At 34.2% G+C, this 14583-nt stretch overlaps 2 long non-coding RNA genes across 2 annotated transcripts; one reads left to right on the forward strand and one right to left on the reverse strand.

Annotated features, from left to right (window-relative positions):
• Positions 1-3300, reverse strand: LOC125660731 (uncharacterized). The gene is made up of 2 exons (XR_008799783.1): positions 354-3300; positions 1-159 (listed from the first exon to the last, which is right to left on the reverse strand). It is a non-coding gene; the product is annotated as an uncharacterized LOC125660731 (long non-coding RNA).
• Positions 3301-6395: 3095 nt separating this feature from the next.
• On the forward strand, positions 6396-8618 carry LOC130051320 (uncharacterized). Its single transcript, XR_008799784.1, has 3 exons — positions 6396-6780; positions 7250-7436; positions 8367-8618. It is a non-coding gene; the product is annotated as an uncharacterized LOC130051320 (long non-coding RNA).
• The last annotated feature ends 5965 nt before the right edge of the window (positions 8619-14583 follow it).

Here is a 14583-nt window from a genome sequence, read left to right on the forward strand (position 1 = left end):
AGAAATAATAATAATTTATTCGTTTTGTGAGTGCACACTCAGTGGAGGTCAGTGGAGGTGCATCTTCTGTTGGCCTCCTCATATGCCATTCCTGTTTTGGAACAAATGAGAACAACGGCCTCTTTTAGCATCACTAGGGGCAGGTAGTGAGCTGCCATTCTGGATAGCAAACAAAATTCTATGAAAATTTAAACTTTAAATATTGTGCAATCATAATAAACTATACTGTCTTTAAAAAATTTAAAGGTTGAAAAAGCATAACATACATAAATATACTATATTAAATTAGTTTTTATTGTTTCAAGGATGATATGTTTAAGTTCTAGATATGAATTACTGGTAAGTAGCCTTACAGTGGATAATTTAGAATTTTTTTTACTGAGGTCTTCATTTTGCAAGCCTTGCAGTGTTCTGTATTTGGTAAAATCTAAAATAGATATTGAAAAAATATTATATTCAAAACATGATGAAATCATGAACTCTTTGGGAATAATTTATGATTCAATTGCAACTACATGTAGGATCGTCTATGAAATAGACATGAATGCCCTTTCTTGCAGAGTGGTGAGAAATCAACACACAGAACAATAGATGGAAGGAAGGACATAATTTAGATAATTATAACAAACATTATACAACCTAGCCATATACATGCTTGGATATGAAAAGTATCAATATTAAATGGGAGTATCTCTACCCATGACGAACCCTGCTGCACATCATTCTGTCCCTGAGTATATTTAGAACGTGTCCCAATTCCTAAAAATAAAAGTCGGATTAGAAAGCTTTAATATGTTATGTGATGCACTACTTGTGTAAAAATTGAGCAAACATGTTCATTCAACTTCATAAAGATGTGTATTTTGGATCCATACCCAAAATATATATTGACTAATTCCTATCATATCAAAGTAATCAAAATGTGAGCTGCTGATTCTTTAGAAAATTACTTTCTTACCAATATATCAATATACTTTCCCCAAAGCAGTAAAGTTTAATATATTTATTGAACGGATTTTTTTTATAAACTGGTGGTGTCTTTCATGGTCTTCTTCCTCACTGGAAAAATACTGTTGTCTTGTTCATACATGGTTTTGAAGTGGACATTGTTTTCAGAAGTAAGGATGTAGATGTATATCATGTTTTCCCCACAACCCCTGGCCAATGGATTTTTTTTTTTTTTTTTTTTTTTTTTAGGTTCATACAACATTTATTCACATTATGACAGTCAGGGTTTTAACATCATGCCCTTACAAACCCACCTGACTAGGGGGTACAGGGTATTTTATCTACCATTTACTCACACATCCACTCTAATAGGCATTCATTCAAAGATAGGAAAAAAGGAAGAGAATTAGAAAGGAATGAAATTACTCTGGCTTATCATATGTACACTATACAAAATAATATTAATCTAATAGGTTGTCACAAACTAAAGGTTTTAAATGTATAACAAATGTACTGTTATGACATTGATAATAACTTCCGATGCTATACATAGGCTAATTAATATATACAATTACATATTATATATTCTGGATGATCTAAAATCTATAAATCTTTTAATTTATGAAATGTATTCCATTTCTTCTCAAAAACATCTACATAATCATTTTTACATGCTAACTGCCTTTCTACTTTGTACACATCTGTCCAAGTGGTAATAAAGTTATTTAACAAAGGCGGATTGCCTCTACATTTGCAACCATACACAAAGTACTTTAAATAATAATTAATCAAATTGATCATTTCATTTTCTGAGCTACCCAGCAAAAAGGTTTTTTTTTTTATCAACAACAATATTTACTGGAAAAAAATCCCTAAACCATGACTGCACATTCTTGCAAAATAAAACAACATTTTCACAGTCATACAAAACATGCTCTATTGATTCCCTTTCTTTTACACAAAACGAACATAAATCGTTGTCTATTTTCTTTATTTTGAACAAAAATAAATTTGTGACTAAAATTTTTTGATTTATACGATATTGTAGCCACTGTAATTTTGTATCCTTTGTAATAGTAAAAACATTTTTATTAATTGTATTCCACTCTTCTTGAGAGATATCAAATTGTATATCCCACTTCTTTTGACCTGTAGGTTTTTCTTCACTATGATTAAAAATTTGGTACAGTTTTTTCTTGTTTCTTTTAAAATATATGAAAGGGGCTATATGTATGGGAATAGTAGGTTCTTGAACTTTTATAAACTGGTTTATTCCATTATCTCTCATTGCTTTCTTCAATGCTTGTCTTAAACCAAAAAATTCCAAAAAATGAGATTTTACTTTATACATTTCCATGAATTGATTATAATTCATGATATCTCCATTCTCATCTAACATTGAGTTAACTGTATATACATTATTTTCACACCATTCTTTCAGATATAAAGTTTTTCTATTTACCTTTATGTTTTCATTGTACCATAAAACACTATTAACCATACGTTCAGAAGATTTTTTTTTCTCAAAAAGACATATTAACCATTTCCAGGATTTACTTACATCCCTCCAAAACATATTCTTTCATTTTTCAAGTTTTTGTAAAGCATACACCGGTCCAAATTTAATAACAATGGATTTGAATAATTAGGAGCTAGGATGAACTAAAAATTGTCTACCACACCACATACAAACAAGAGGCCCAAGGGCCACATCGCTCACCTGAGTCACTTTGGCTCATACATATGTATTTAAAGATTTTTCCTATATATTTGTATGCAAAACTTTGATCCCCCATGTGACCCCATCCTACCTCTGGGAGCCATGATTTTCACAAACTGAAATCTGAAATATGTCAGGAAGCTTTCATGTCAATATCAGCTTTTCTGGCTCAGTGGTTCTTGAGAAAAAGATTTTTAAACATTTTCCTTATATATTTGTATGTAAAACTTTGATCCCCTATTGTGGCCCCATCCAACACCCGGGGGCCATGATTTGAACAAACTTGAATCTGCATTATGTCAGAAAGCTTTCATGTAAATATCAGTTTTTCTGGATCAGTGGTTCTTGAGAAGATTTTTAAACATTTTCCTTATATATTTGTATGTAAAACTTTGATCCCCTATTGTGGCCCCATCCAACCCCCAGGGGCCATGATTTTAATAAACTTGAATTTGTACTATGCCAGTAAGCTGTCATGTAAATTTCAGCTTTTCTGGCCAAGTGGCTCTTGATTAGAAGATTTTTGAATGACCCCACTCTATATTTGCATTTTTGTGATTATCTCCCCTTTGAAAGGGACATTACCCTTCTTTTGAACAAACTTGAAAGCCCTTTACTCAAGAATGCTTTGTGGGAAGTTTGGTTGAAATTGGTCCAGCGGTTCTTGAGAAGAAGTCGAAAATGTAAAACGTTTATGATGCCGACGACGACAGACAACGGGCAAATTTTGATCAGAAAAGCTCACTTGAGCCTTTGGCTCAAGTGAGCTAAAAATATAAATGCTCACCATTTACGAATATCACAGTTTATCATTCCTGTCGGTGCATGGAGTAAACTGCCAATCTGCAAGATATTTAATTATCAAATACTTTTATGCTATTCTCTAAACTGAGCACACTAAAACCTGTAATTCATATAATACAACACAAGAGATGTTTCTAAAACACATATGCCCCCAAGTTGCAAAATTGAAAGGGTTATACCCGTGCCTCATTTAATTGATAGTAGTATCACCAATTCAAAATATTGAGCAGACAATACCTTCCTATGTCAAGAGTGGACTGACCATGTGACCTAAGAATCAATAGGGGTCATCTACTCCTTATATATGCTGTACAAGTGTACCAAGTTTGTTGTCAATCAACCAATTAATTCGTAAAATATAGGAAACATCCCCCTTAATGTATTGAATAGTATGAAGGAGAAAGCATGGGCAGGAAGATAGACATGAACTCTGATAAGCCATATAGGAGGAGAAGCGTTCACAAACTATTTTATACCCTACACCCCTCAGATCCACTTTAACTTTAAGGATAGCAATTGGATCCTCCTGTCCCTACAACTTACACATCTACAAATGGCATTGAAGCATTGTACAAATTCTCAAGTCTATCAGATAAGCCATATAGGAGAAGTGTTCACAAGGTATTTTAACATCCTCCACCCCTTTTAGATCCACTATATCTTTTAGGAAAAACTTTGGATCCTCCCATTCCGACAATATGCACATCTACAAATGACAATTAAGCATTGTACAAAGTTTCAAGTCTATCCAATAAGCCATATGGGAGGAGAAGAGTTCATAAGCTATTTTACATCTTCCACCCCTCTTAGATCCACTATAACTCTTAGGAAAACAATTGGATCCTCCCGTCCCAACAATATTCACATCTGTAAATGACAATGAAGCATTGTACAAAGTTTCAAGTCTATCTGATAAGCCATATAGGTGGAGAAGCGTTCACAAGATTTTGTGGCAGAAGGAAGGACGGACAGAAAGTACAAATACAATATGTCTCCCCCTGGAAGAGGGAAGATATAATTATATGAGTGCATGTTTATATACACACAGCACTAAACATAACTTAAAGTAATTTCACCCTCCTATGATGTCATCAGATTTTGCAAAATCAATGATTTATTTAGATTTATGCATGATAGGAACATAAATTTTGTTAGTCTTTTCCGATAGTTATTGTAAAAAAAAACAAAAAACTGTTAAAACAAGAGGTACTGTGAGCAATGCTCACTAAGAATACCCCCCGCTTACCCCAATCTCCTAAAGGGTGTTGGAAATATATAGGTAAAACTTCAATATTATGATCCAAAAGGTATCTAGGAACACAGCATCTCCATGCGATGAAAAAAGCCGTTAAAGAATTTAAATGGAAACCATATTGCTACTTTGATGTCCAGTGCGCGTGACCTTTGACCTTTTGACCCCAAAATCGATAGGGAACATCTTCATCCCATGGGTAGTTCATATATATGATATGGTAACGGTAGGTGGAAAGGATAATGCTTTAGAGCCCGGAAACCATTGCGTCTACAGACGGACGGACAGACGGACGGACGGACAGACAGACGGACAACCCGATTCCAGTATACCCCCCCCCCCCACAACTTGTTGCGGGGGGTATAATAAACTATTTCAAAAGTCTAAGTTATAGATGAATAATCAATGATACGATTTAAATCAAAATAGATGTGTGTAACATTTCACTATAAAGAGTTGTATGAAAATGTGATTTGTGGAAATAAATAATAATGCTATAATTCTAATTAGAGGCCTGTGATCTTAATCACATCCTAATTAGTGTTAGAGTCAGCCCCCTGAACTGGAGCATATCCTAATTAGTGTTAGAATCAGGCCCGTGAACTCAATCACATTTTACTTAGTGTTATAATTAGGCCCGTGAACTCAATCACATTTAATTAGTGTTAGAATCAGGCCCGTGAACTCAATCACATGCTAGTTAGTGTTAGAATCAGGCCCGTGAACTGGATCACATTTTAATTAGTGTTAGAATCAAGCCCGTGAACTGGATCATATCCTGACTAGTTTTAGAATCAGGCCCGTGAACTCAATCACATTTTACTTAGTGTTAGAATTAGGCCCGTGAACTCAATCACATTTAATTAGTGTTAGAATCAGGCCCGTGAAGTCAACCACGTGCTAGTTAGTGTTAGAATCAGGCCCGTGAACTGGATCACATTTTGATTAGTGTTAGAATCAGGCCCGTGAACTGGATCATATCCTAATTAGTGTTAGAAGCAGGCTCGTGAACTCAATCACATGCTAATTAGTGTTAGAATCAGGCCCGTGAACTGGATCACATTTTAATTAATGTTAGAATCAGGCCCGTGAACTGGATCATATCCTAATTAGTGTTAGAAGCAGGCCCGTGAACTCAATCACATGCTAATTAGTATTAGAATCAGGCCCGTGAACTCAATCACATGCTAATTAGTGTTAGAATCAGGCCCGTGAACTCAATCACATTTTACTTAGTGTTAGAATTAGGCCCGTGAACTCAATCACATTTAATTAGTGTTAGAATCAGGCCCTTGAAGTCAACCACGTGCTAGTTAGTGTTAGAATCAGGCCCGTGAACTGGATCACATCTTGATTAGTGTTAGAATCAGGCACGTGAACTGGATCATATCCTAATTAGTGTTAGAAGCAGGCCTGTGAACTCAGTCACATGCTAATTAGTGTTAGAATCAGGCCCGTGAACTCAATCACATGCTAGTTAGTGTTAAAATCAGACCCGTAAACTGGATCACATTTTAATTAGTGTTAGAATCAGGCCCGTGAACTGGATCATATCCTGATTAGTTTTAGAATCAGGCCCGTGAACTCAATCACATTTTCCTTAGTGTTAGAATTAGGCCCGTGAACTCAATCACATTTAATTAGTGTTAGAATCAGGCCCGTGAACTCAATCACATCTTATTTAGTGTTAGAGACAGGCCCGTGAAGTGGACCATATCCTAATTAGAAGCCCATGAACTCAATCACATCCTAATTAGAACCCTGTGAACTCAATCAAATCCTTATTAGTGTTGATTCTGTACCTCCACTTACAAAAATTTTTTAATATGCATCTCGGGTACGAGTTAATACTAGGCCTTTAGTAAAAACGAAAGTAAATTGTATGACGTATGCAATTTGTGTGTGTTTGAGTTCACGGAACTTCCGATTGTATCAGTTCACGGGCTTATAGACCCTGCCCTGGATTTTTAGGTCCTATTGCAACTGGTTGTTTTCCGGCAACGTGTGTCGTACAACGTGCGTTGACAATAACTACTGCTCCAATTCTTTACAAATGGTATGAAGCATTTTTAGGACAAGGGGGACATAAATTGTAAATTTCAGTACTCCTGCACCCCTGGGGCCTCGGGCAGGGCAAATACTGCCAAAAATTGACCAATTTTCAAAAGTCTTTTCTACAACCATACATGTGCAAGAAAAACTAAATACATAGTGTTGTAAGGCCTTTACCAAAATTGTAAATTTCATGATCCATGGGGTAGAGTTTCTGAGACCAGCGTGGGACCAAAACCTAGTATTGTATAGTATATATATAATATATATGTGTGTGTAAAACATTTAAATAATATGGTCTTAATTGGAGTAGTGATACTTTTAACTAATACTCAGGTGACCGATAAGGCTTGTGGGCTTCTTGTTAATTCATGCATTTATAATTTTGCTTTTAGCCAAGATGAGCTTTTCTGATAAAAATTGTCCTAACATTTTTAACTGTCAACTTTTCACACATTTTTTATTTAATTCAGAACCACTGTGAGTTTGTTACAACTGACTTTGGGCTGCGTTCTCAAACACACACTCTTTAAGACATAAAGCAGTTGGATTTGGTACTGGTGGAGGTTGAAATCATGGTTCTGAAGAATGAGTTATGATGGAAGTGATACAATGATGGGACACTTAACATCATACCAGAATTAAAGAGTCAATATAAAGGTGAGATATGTAACCCAGATGCATTTATCAAATTATGATTTTTATTTATTTTTATTTTGGGGGGGGGGGGGGGGGGCAACTTATATACAATTTTTGTTTGGAACAGGAATGACAAGCAGCACACTTGATAATGAATTCTTTTGAGTATTAATACCCTGAATATGTACAATGTACATTGAAATGTGAAGTTTGTGAATGTGACATGCTTTCAGTGCTATAGAGTTGTTATTACTAATAGATACTTCATTTTGTTTATAAATTTTGTTAAGGTTACATATCTTTGGTATGTACTGTACATGGTAAATGTTTTGGAAATGCTTTGTATACTAGATGCTAATTTATGTATTTGATTAAGTTTGTGTTCAAATTGGTAGATACACATGTAGGTCCAACGGGACAGTTGTTTGATTTAAAATTATTTTTATACTGCCCATTTACATAAAATGAGAATGTATATGTAAATAAATTACTTATATTACAAACTTTAGAAATAGGAAATTATGCTGCATTTTTTTTTATTTCTTTGTAGTACATCTACATACAATTAATTATTCCAATGGGACAAAATTCTAATTTTATCTTCATGACTTGAAGTGAAAATTTTCATTATTGAACATGACTTTCAATTTAAATTTCAAACTATATTTCCCCCTCAAAATTTCTCCATGTGTACATAACACTGTAAGGCTTATTTAAATGTGAATATTTGTAGATTATACAGTGTATGTAGAGTTTGAACCATTGTGAATACATGCACAATTCATTCTTATCAGTCATGCTTATATGCCCATGTATGCATTAATCTTCCCCAGAACACCCCCAATAAAGGCCATTCTGATCCACATTTTTAGAATGGTAGAAATAGTTTATTATTGTATTTTTGTGCTTTGATGTGATATCCTTCTTATTTAAATTTCTCTTTAATTCCAGATTCTTGAATGATCAACTTCCACTGGGGATGAAGGATGAATGAGAAATCTGTAAATGATATTTTGATTCAAATTAAGTTATATTTTATATATAATGAATCAGAAACATGCTTGCTATCCAATCTCGCCTGTATTAAAAATTATGCATGTTGCATAAGCAGTATCTATTGCATTAGATTAGAATAAAACTTTATTATGATATAAAGAATTTTTTAAAAAAATAAAATTAACATGACAGCTGGTTTGATTTGTTTTGTTTTGAGCTCAGGCGAGCTTTTAAAATTCTAATCATCTTTTGCCTGCCGTCTGACTCTGTCCATCAGCTTCTCCAAAAACCACTGGGCTAATTCAATCAAACTTGGTAAAAATCATCCTTGGGTGAAGGGTATTTAAGTTTGTTCCAATAAAGGGTCATGCCCCCTTCAAAGGAGTGTCAGAGATAGTAATGAGAAGGCAAATTAGGGTGGGGTCATTTAACAATCTTTTTTTAAGAACTACAGGACCAGAAAAGTGGAAATTTACATGAAATCTTCCCAACATAGTGCAGGCATATAACATATCAAAGACACACACACACACACACACACACACACACACACAAATATATATAATATATAATATATATATATATATATAAAATATATAATATATATATATAAAAGCACAAAAACCCAACAACACCCTACTTTCTTAAAGTCTCGGATCTGAGAAGATACAAGGCCAGTAAAGAAATTTATAAAAGCACTGAAAAGGCCACGACACTGTTGGTTATTTAAAACTCAAATTTTCGACGCAACCCGCGTCTTTATCAAGAGATATAAATTACATAAACAAATAACACACAAAAACGACAAGTATCGATAAACTACATTGGTGAGAAGAGTGATACACTATTGTACTGAGTGATAAAAATGGTGGTGGTTACGTTGTAAAGCGTGTTTACTGACTATGGTTTAGAGAGTTTGTACCATGGTCGGGTCGGGATGAAAATAAAATTATTCTTGAAAAATTACAAAAATCAGAAAAATTTAGAGGGAAATCTTACAAAACAATGTGATTATGGAATAAAATGGTGGGAAGATAATGATATGGAGTGATTAAGTTCAAAACAATATTAGGTAGTCCGTACCATTGATGATTCGGATATGGTGAACAGCGAAAAATAATGATTGCCAGAAGAACACGATTAAACAACAAACAAAGTCAATCAAAGGACACTGATCTAGCATTAAAATCAACAATCGAATAGGTGAATGGGAGAGAAGTCTAAGGAAAAAGATTCAATAATATTTTTATTTTTCAAGGTAATATATTTTTCAAGGTCAGACAAATTGAAGCCGCATTCTAGAAATTCTGATATCCCAACATAAAGAGTACATGGTACAAACTCTCTAAACCATAGTCAGTAAACACGCTTTACAACGTAACCACCACCATTTTTATCACTCAGTACAATAGTGTATCACTCTTCTCACCAATGTAGTTTATCGATACTTGTCGTTTTTGTGTGTTATTTGTTTATGTAATTTATATCTCTTGATAAAGACGCGGGTTGCGTCGAAAATTTGAGTTTTAAATAACCAACAGTGTCGTGGCCTTTTCAGTGCTTATAGATATATATATATATATATATATATATATATATATATACATGTATACGGAACTATTTTGGCGAGGGCTTTCATATTTTGTATATAGATTCTTTATGGCAAAACCTTTTTATACCTTAGTATATGATCTTGAAATTTGACCTACTTTTAATTAAAATCTTACCTATTCATATATCTCCTGAACTATTTAAGCTTTTGAAGCGGTTGAGAGTTATTCCCCTTTGCAGTATTTTGTAAATCAAGAAATCATTGTATATAATTTAATTAACGTGTTAATTGATTAAAAGAAATTACAAGAATGAATGTTGTATGTATATAAATAAGATGAAAATGAATGTTTGGTTCAGATGAGCAAAGTAAGCTCAAAAATCGGATTCTTGCCTATAGAAAATTATGCTTATTGACGTAAAGATTATTTATGTAGGAAAAAGGCCTGGTGGCTGATGTGAATTAATGTGTTCAACTTGCATGACGACGAATTGTTGTCAGGCTTATTTACAAACTAGAAACCATAGTCGTGAGAGTCAGAACTAGTGTAAGTAGTTATCATAGGTATACTACTGTTTGACAAGTGGCAAGTGATCACAGAGAGCCAAGTTGACTACGGGTCGTGTGGCTATACTAGTGTTTGCATAAGCCAAGTGGCAAGTGCGGGTGACCAAGTGGCAAGTGCGGGTGACCAAGTGGCAAGCTGCCAAGTGGTGTGAGTAAGCCAAGTGGCAAGCTGCCAAGTGGTGTGGGTAGCCAAGAGGCAGCACCTTGATTAAAATAGGCATAAGTGATTTCTCTTTGTTAATTATAGCACTAGGCAAGTGACACAAGCATATCTGTATATTAGAATTTGTTTTACACTAGACAAGTGTCCATTATCTGTATATTTTGCATTCGTTATTATCCTTATAAGACTTGGGCAAACCAAGTACGATCCCATGGAGATCGCTCGGGTCTCGCACGTTACACTTTCATATTTTGTAGATATTTCTTATGGCAAGGTCTTTCATTTCATATCATAATCTATGACCTTGTGACTTTGGTCCTATCCAGAACAGCAAGATCATGCTAGTGATGTTGGTGTTGAGGCATACTAAGTATCTGTTTTGTGTGAATTCATTTTCAGTATGTTGTGATTTTTTTAGGTCAAAATTTTTCATCACAACAGCTGAATAACGGCACGGTGACTTGTGTAAGCGATGCGGCCCACGTGCCTCTTGTTTTTGTTGGGTTTTTTTTTGCATGTGAATAACTACCAAGCAAAGATGTCTGAGAAATAAATTTTGCAATAAAAAAAGGGTAGGAATGAGAAAAATGCAAGCACATGACTGGACCCCCCCCCCCAATTTTTTTTTTTTTTTTAGAATGTACACTATTTGTGTTCTTGTGGGTATTTTTCTTAATGCAGATTCTGAATTGAATACCAAATTTTGGACCCCTAGTATACATGTACACGTAGGTTGTAATTAACATTCCCCCTCCCCAAATAAAAAAACCTTGATCTGTGCACAAGTAGAATTGCGCCTAGGATGTTTGAATTAAAGAGCAGTGGCGGATCCAAAAGGGGGTAGGACCATCGAAGACACTGCAGGCGCGGATCCAGAATTTTTTTCCAGGGGGGGGGGGGGTCGAACTTTATATAATAACAGTAAACTCATTTTTCTTATAAATCATTATATTGTATTTTTTTTTTATTTTTGCAAATTCCAAGGGGGGAGGGGGGAGGGGGGGGGGTCCGGACCCCCCCCTCTAGATCCGCGCATGCACTGGGTCCAGGGCAAAGACCCCTGTAGCTACTGATTTTTAACAAAACAAGACATTTTAAAAACGTTATTGGACCTATTTCTTTGTATAAGAAAAGATCATATTTTGTGATATTTTGAAGAAACATTTTTTTTTTTTGCATTTTCAGTAGGCAACTGTAAAAGAATTTGTCACTAATGTTTAACCAGAAAACCGATGGTGTCTCTAGAGATCTAAAAGTATATATTTGTTATATCATGTATTAGAAAATACTTGAAGAAATAATACATGCCTGCTTGTATGTATTTGGTTTGTTTTTTTTTATTATTATTATTAGTGCAAGTTACGTACATCTCTTGCACTGATAAATGATTGTAAAGGGGGGGGGGGGGGGGGGTGATTATTGATTGTGTCAAGTCTATGTTTGGAAATAACACTTGACGTTAGGGTATTCTCTTTCGAGAAATGTTGACTATTTGAAGTGAAGTGCATATAACGTTGGATCTGTCAAGAACGACATTGAAACAAAAAATTATAACTTTTTAATTTTTCACCAAAGAAAGCAGACGATATATAGAACTTCTCTATCCGCTGGACTGTAAAAATCGGATAATATAGAGCTAATGTATGGAAAGCCGTAGGGTACCCCCACATTATTATTATTTTTCCCTATATAAAATACCAAAATTATAATCTCTTCCAAAAATAAAAATTTCCCCCTATTTGCCGATATTATTATTATATCGCAGCGATAATAATAATCTGTCCCGATTCTCAGATACCAAATTATAATTTCATCCCCAAAATAAAAATATTCTTAATTTATGACATTATTATAATTATAAATACTGCCGCAATAATAATAAAAACTGACCCGATTTAAAGTCACACTTTATCTTTATAAATATAATATTTCCACTACAATAATAATTACTGAACATCGCCAACAATAATTATCTTTTTTTTATTTGAACGCTACAAAATATAATCTGTACTGACAATAATAATTCTGGACCAGCCAAAAAGACAAGATTATTATTTGGACGCTTGAAACAGAAAACGTTTGTCTGACTCGGATTCACAATAATAATCTCCGACTTCAGATTGGCAGATATTATATGAAGCGTGAAGGCAGATATTATTTGAAGCGTGAAGGCAGATATTATTTCATGCGTGACTGTAAGCAAGCGTCTGAGTGATAGGGAAATCACATGATTTAGTGTCGTTATATGATCTGAGTAGAGAGCAGTGCAACTTGAACTTACTGAGCCTTACGATCGATCTATCATCTGATATAATACGTTCATCCATCTGTCAAAAAGGTATGTGTACAGTATATTTTAGTGGGTGATAGAATGTGAATAATACAGTGTGTATTATTATCCATGTAGATCTATAGCATTTTTCTGCCCCCCCCCCTCTTTTTTATCTTGGGCACGATGTATATATTTACACAACCAGCATGCAGTAATTTTTCTTGGCTATTTGCACATTAACCGTCTGTCATTTAACTTTCCTTGACCATTTCCATTACTGTGATTGACTGAATTTGACATAGATAACTTACTAGACATATATCTGTATGTGCGTGTTTTAATAATGAAAGATGAAGGTAACGAACAGTGATCAATCTCATAACTCCTATAAGCAATACAAAATAGAGTGTTGGTCAAACACGGACCCCCGGACACACCAGAGGTGGGATCAGGTGCCTAGGAGGAGTAACCAATTGAATTTGTTTTCATGGATTGAAATTTGTATATATAAAATGCTTGGCGTTTGTTAAAAAAATCATTTATTTTCCATCCACTATCTGAGAAATGTTTGTGTAGATTGCATGATGTGTTTGAAGGCATACAACTTAAGAAATCACTTTTTAAAATTTTTGGAGGCCACATTAGTCCATGATTCTGTATGAAAATCCCACAGATATGCTTGCAGCATGGCAAGGTAGATACGGCTATGCAGGTTTAGGACACGATATGGTGGTACTTTATATAGCCTACAGAAACTAATTTGCAGGACGGTCCTATATATAGCCTACATAAACTAAGCTGTATGGTGTCTTGTACATAGTCAATGTCTATTTACTCACTAATGGACTACTCGTGGCCATTAAGAAAATGTTTGTAAATGTATGGACTTTTAAAATTTGAAACTGTATTATTTGCCTGTATAAGAAGATGCAAGTATTGTGTATGTAATATATTTCTTTGCAGATGTTTTGTATGGAATGTGGTTCGAAGCTTGACGCAAAGTCAAAATTTTGTGCTAATTGTGGTACCAAATGTACCAAGGTACCTTTGGCCTCTGAAGAAACAGATCCTGGTTAGTACTTACTATCATGGTTTTACAGAAAAAGAAACAATAAATTATATAACATCCATCCTTGACAATGAAAGTATTGAACAGAAATTGCAAAAAGAAGGTTTAAGTGTGTTATGAAATGAATTTGCAGGTACTGAAGTTCTCGCATGTGATGTTGAGGAAACTTTGTCCCAAGGTAATAAATGGTAAAATTGACTAGTGAATAATATTTAAAAGGTGTAAGAGAAATTTCACAGAAATCTGAATGGATTAAATGTTCTATTGTTTGATGAATTTGTTTTTGGCATAGAAATAATGGAGAACCAAATTAACATAAACTTATTATTATAAGAGATATTTTTCATTATTTGAAGATATCAATTCAGTTATTGCACTCTTCAATTGAATTGATGCAAGCAATAATTGAATTGATGACAGTGATAATTGAAAGCACTAATTGATGTGTGGCATTGTGTGCATCAATTCAGTGGATGCATGCATCAATGTGAGGGAATTAGTGCATTTGAAGATAGTCGAATAATTTTATGATCTCTTTAATTTAATTGA

The sequence above is a fragment of the Ostrea edulis genome, chromosome 1 (genome assembly GCF_947568905.1).
Source record: "Ostrea edulis chromosome 1, xbOstEdul1.1, whole genome shotgun sequence".
In the NCBI taxonomy this organism is placed as follows: domain Eukaryota; kingdom Metazoa; phylum Mollusca; class Bivalvia; order Ostreida; family Ostreidae; genus Ostrea; species Ostrea edulis.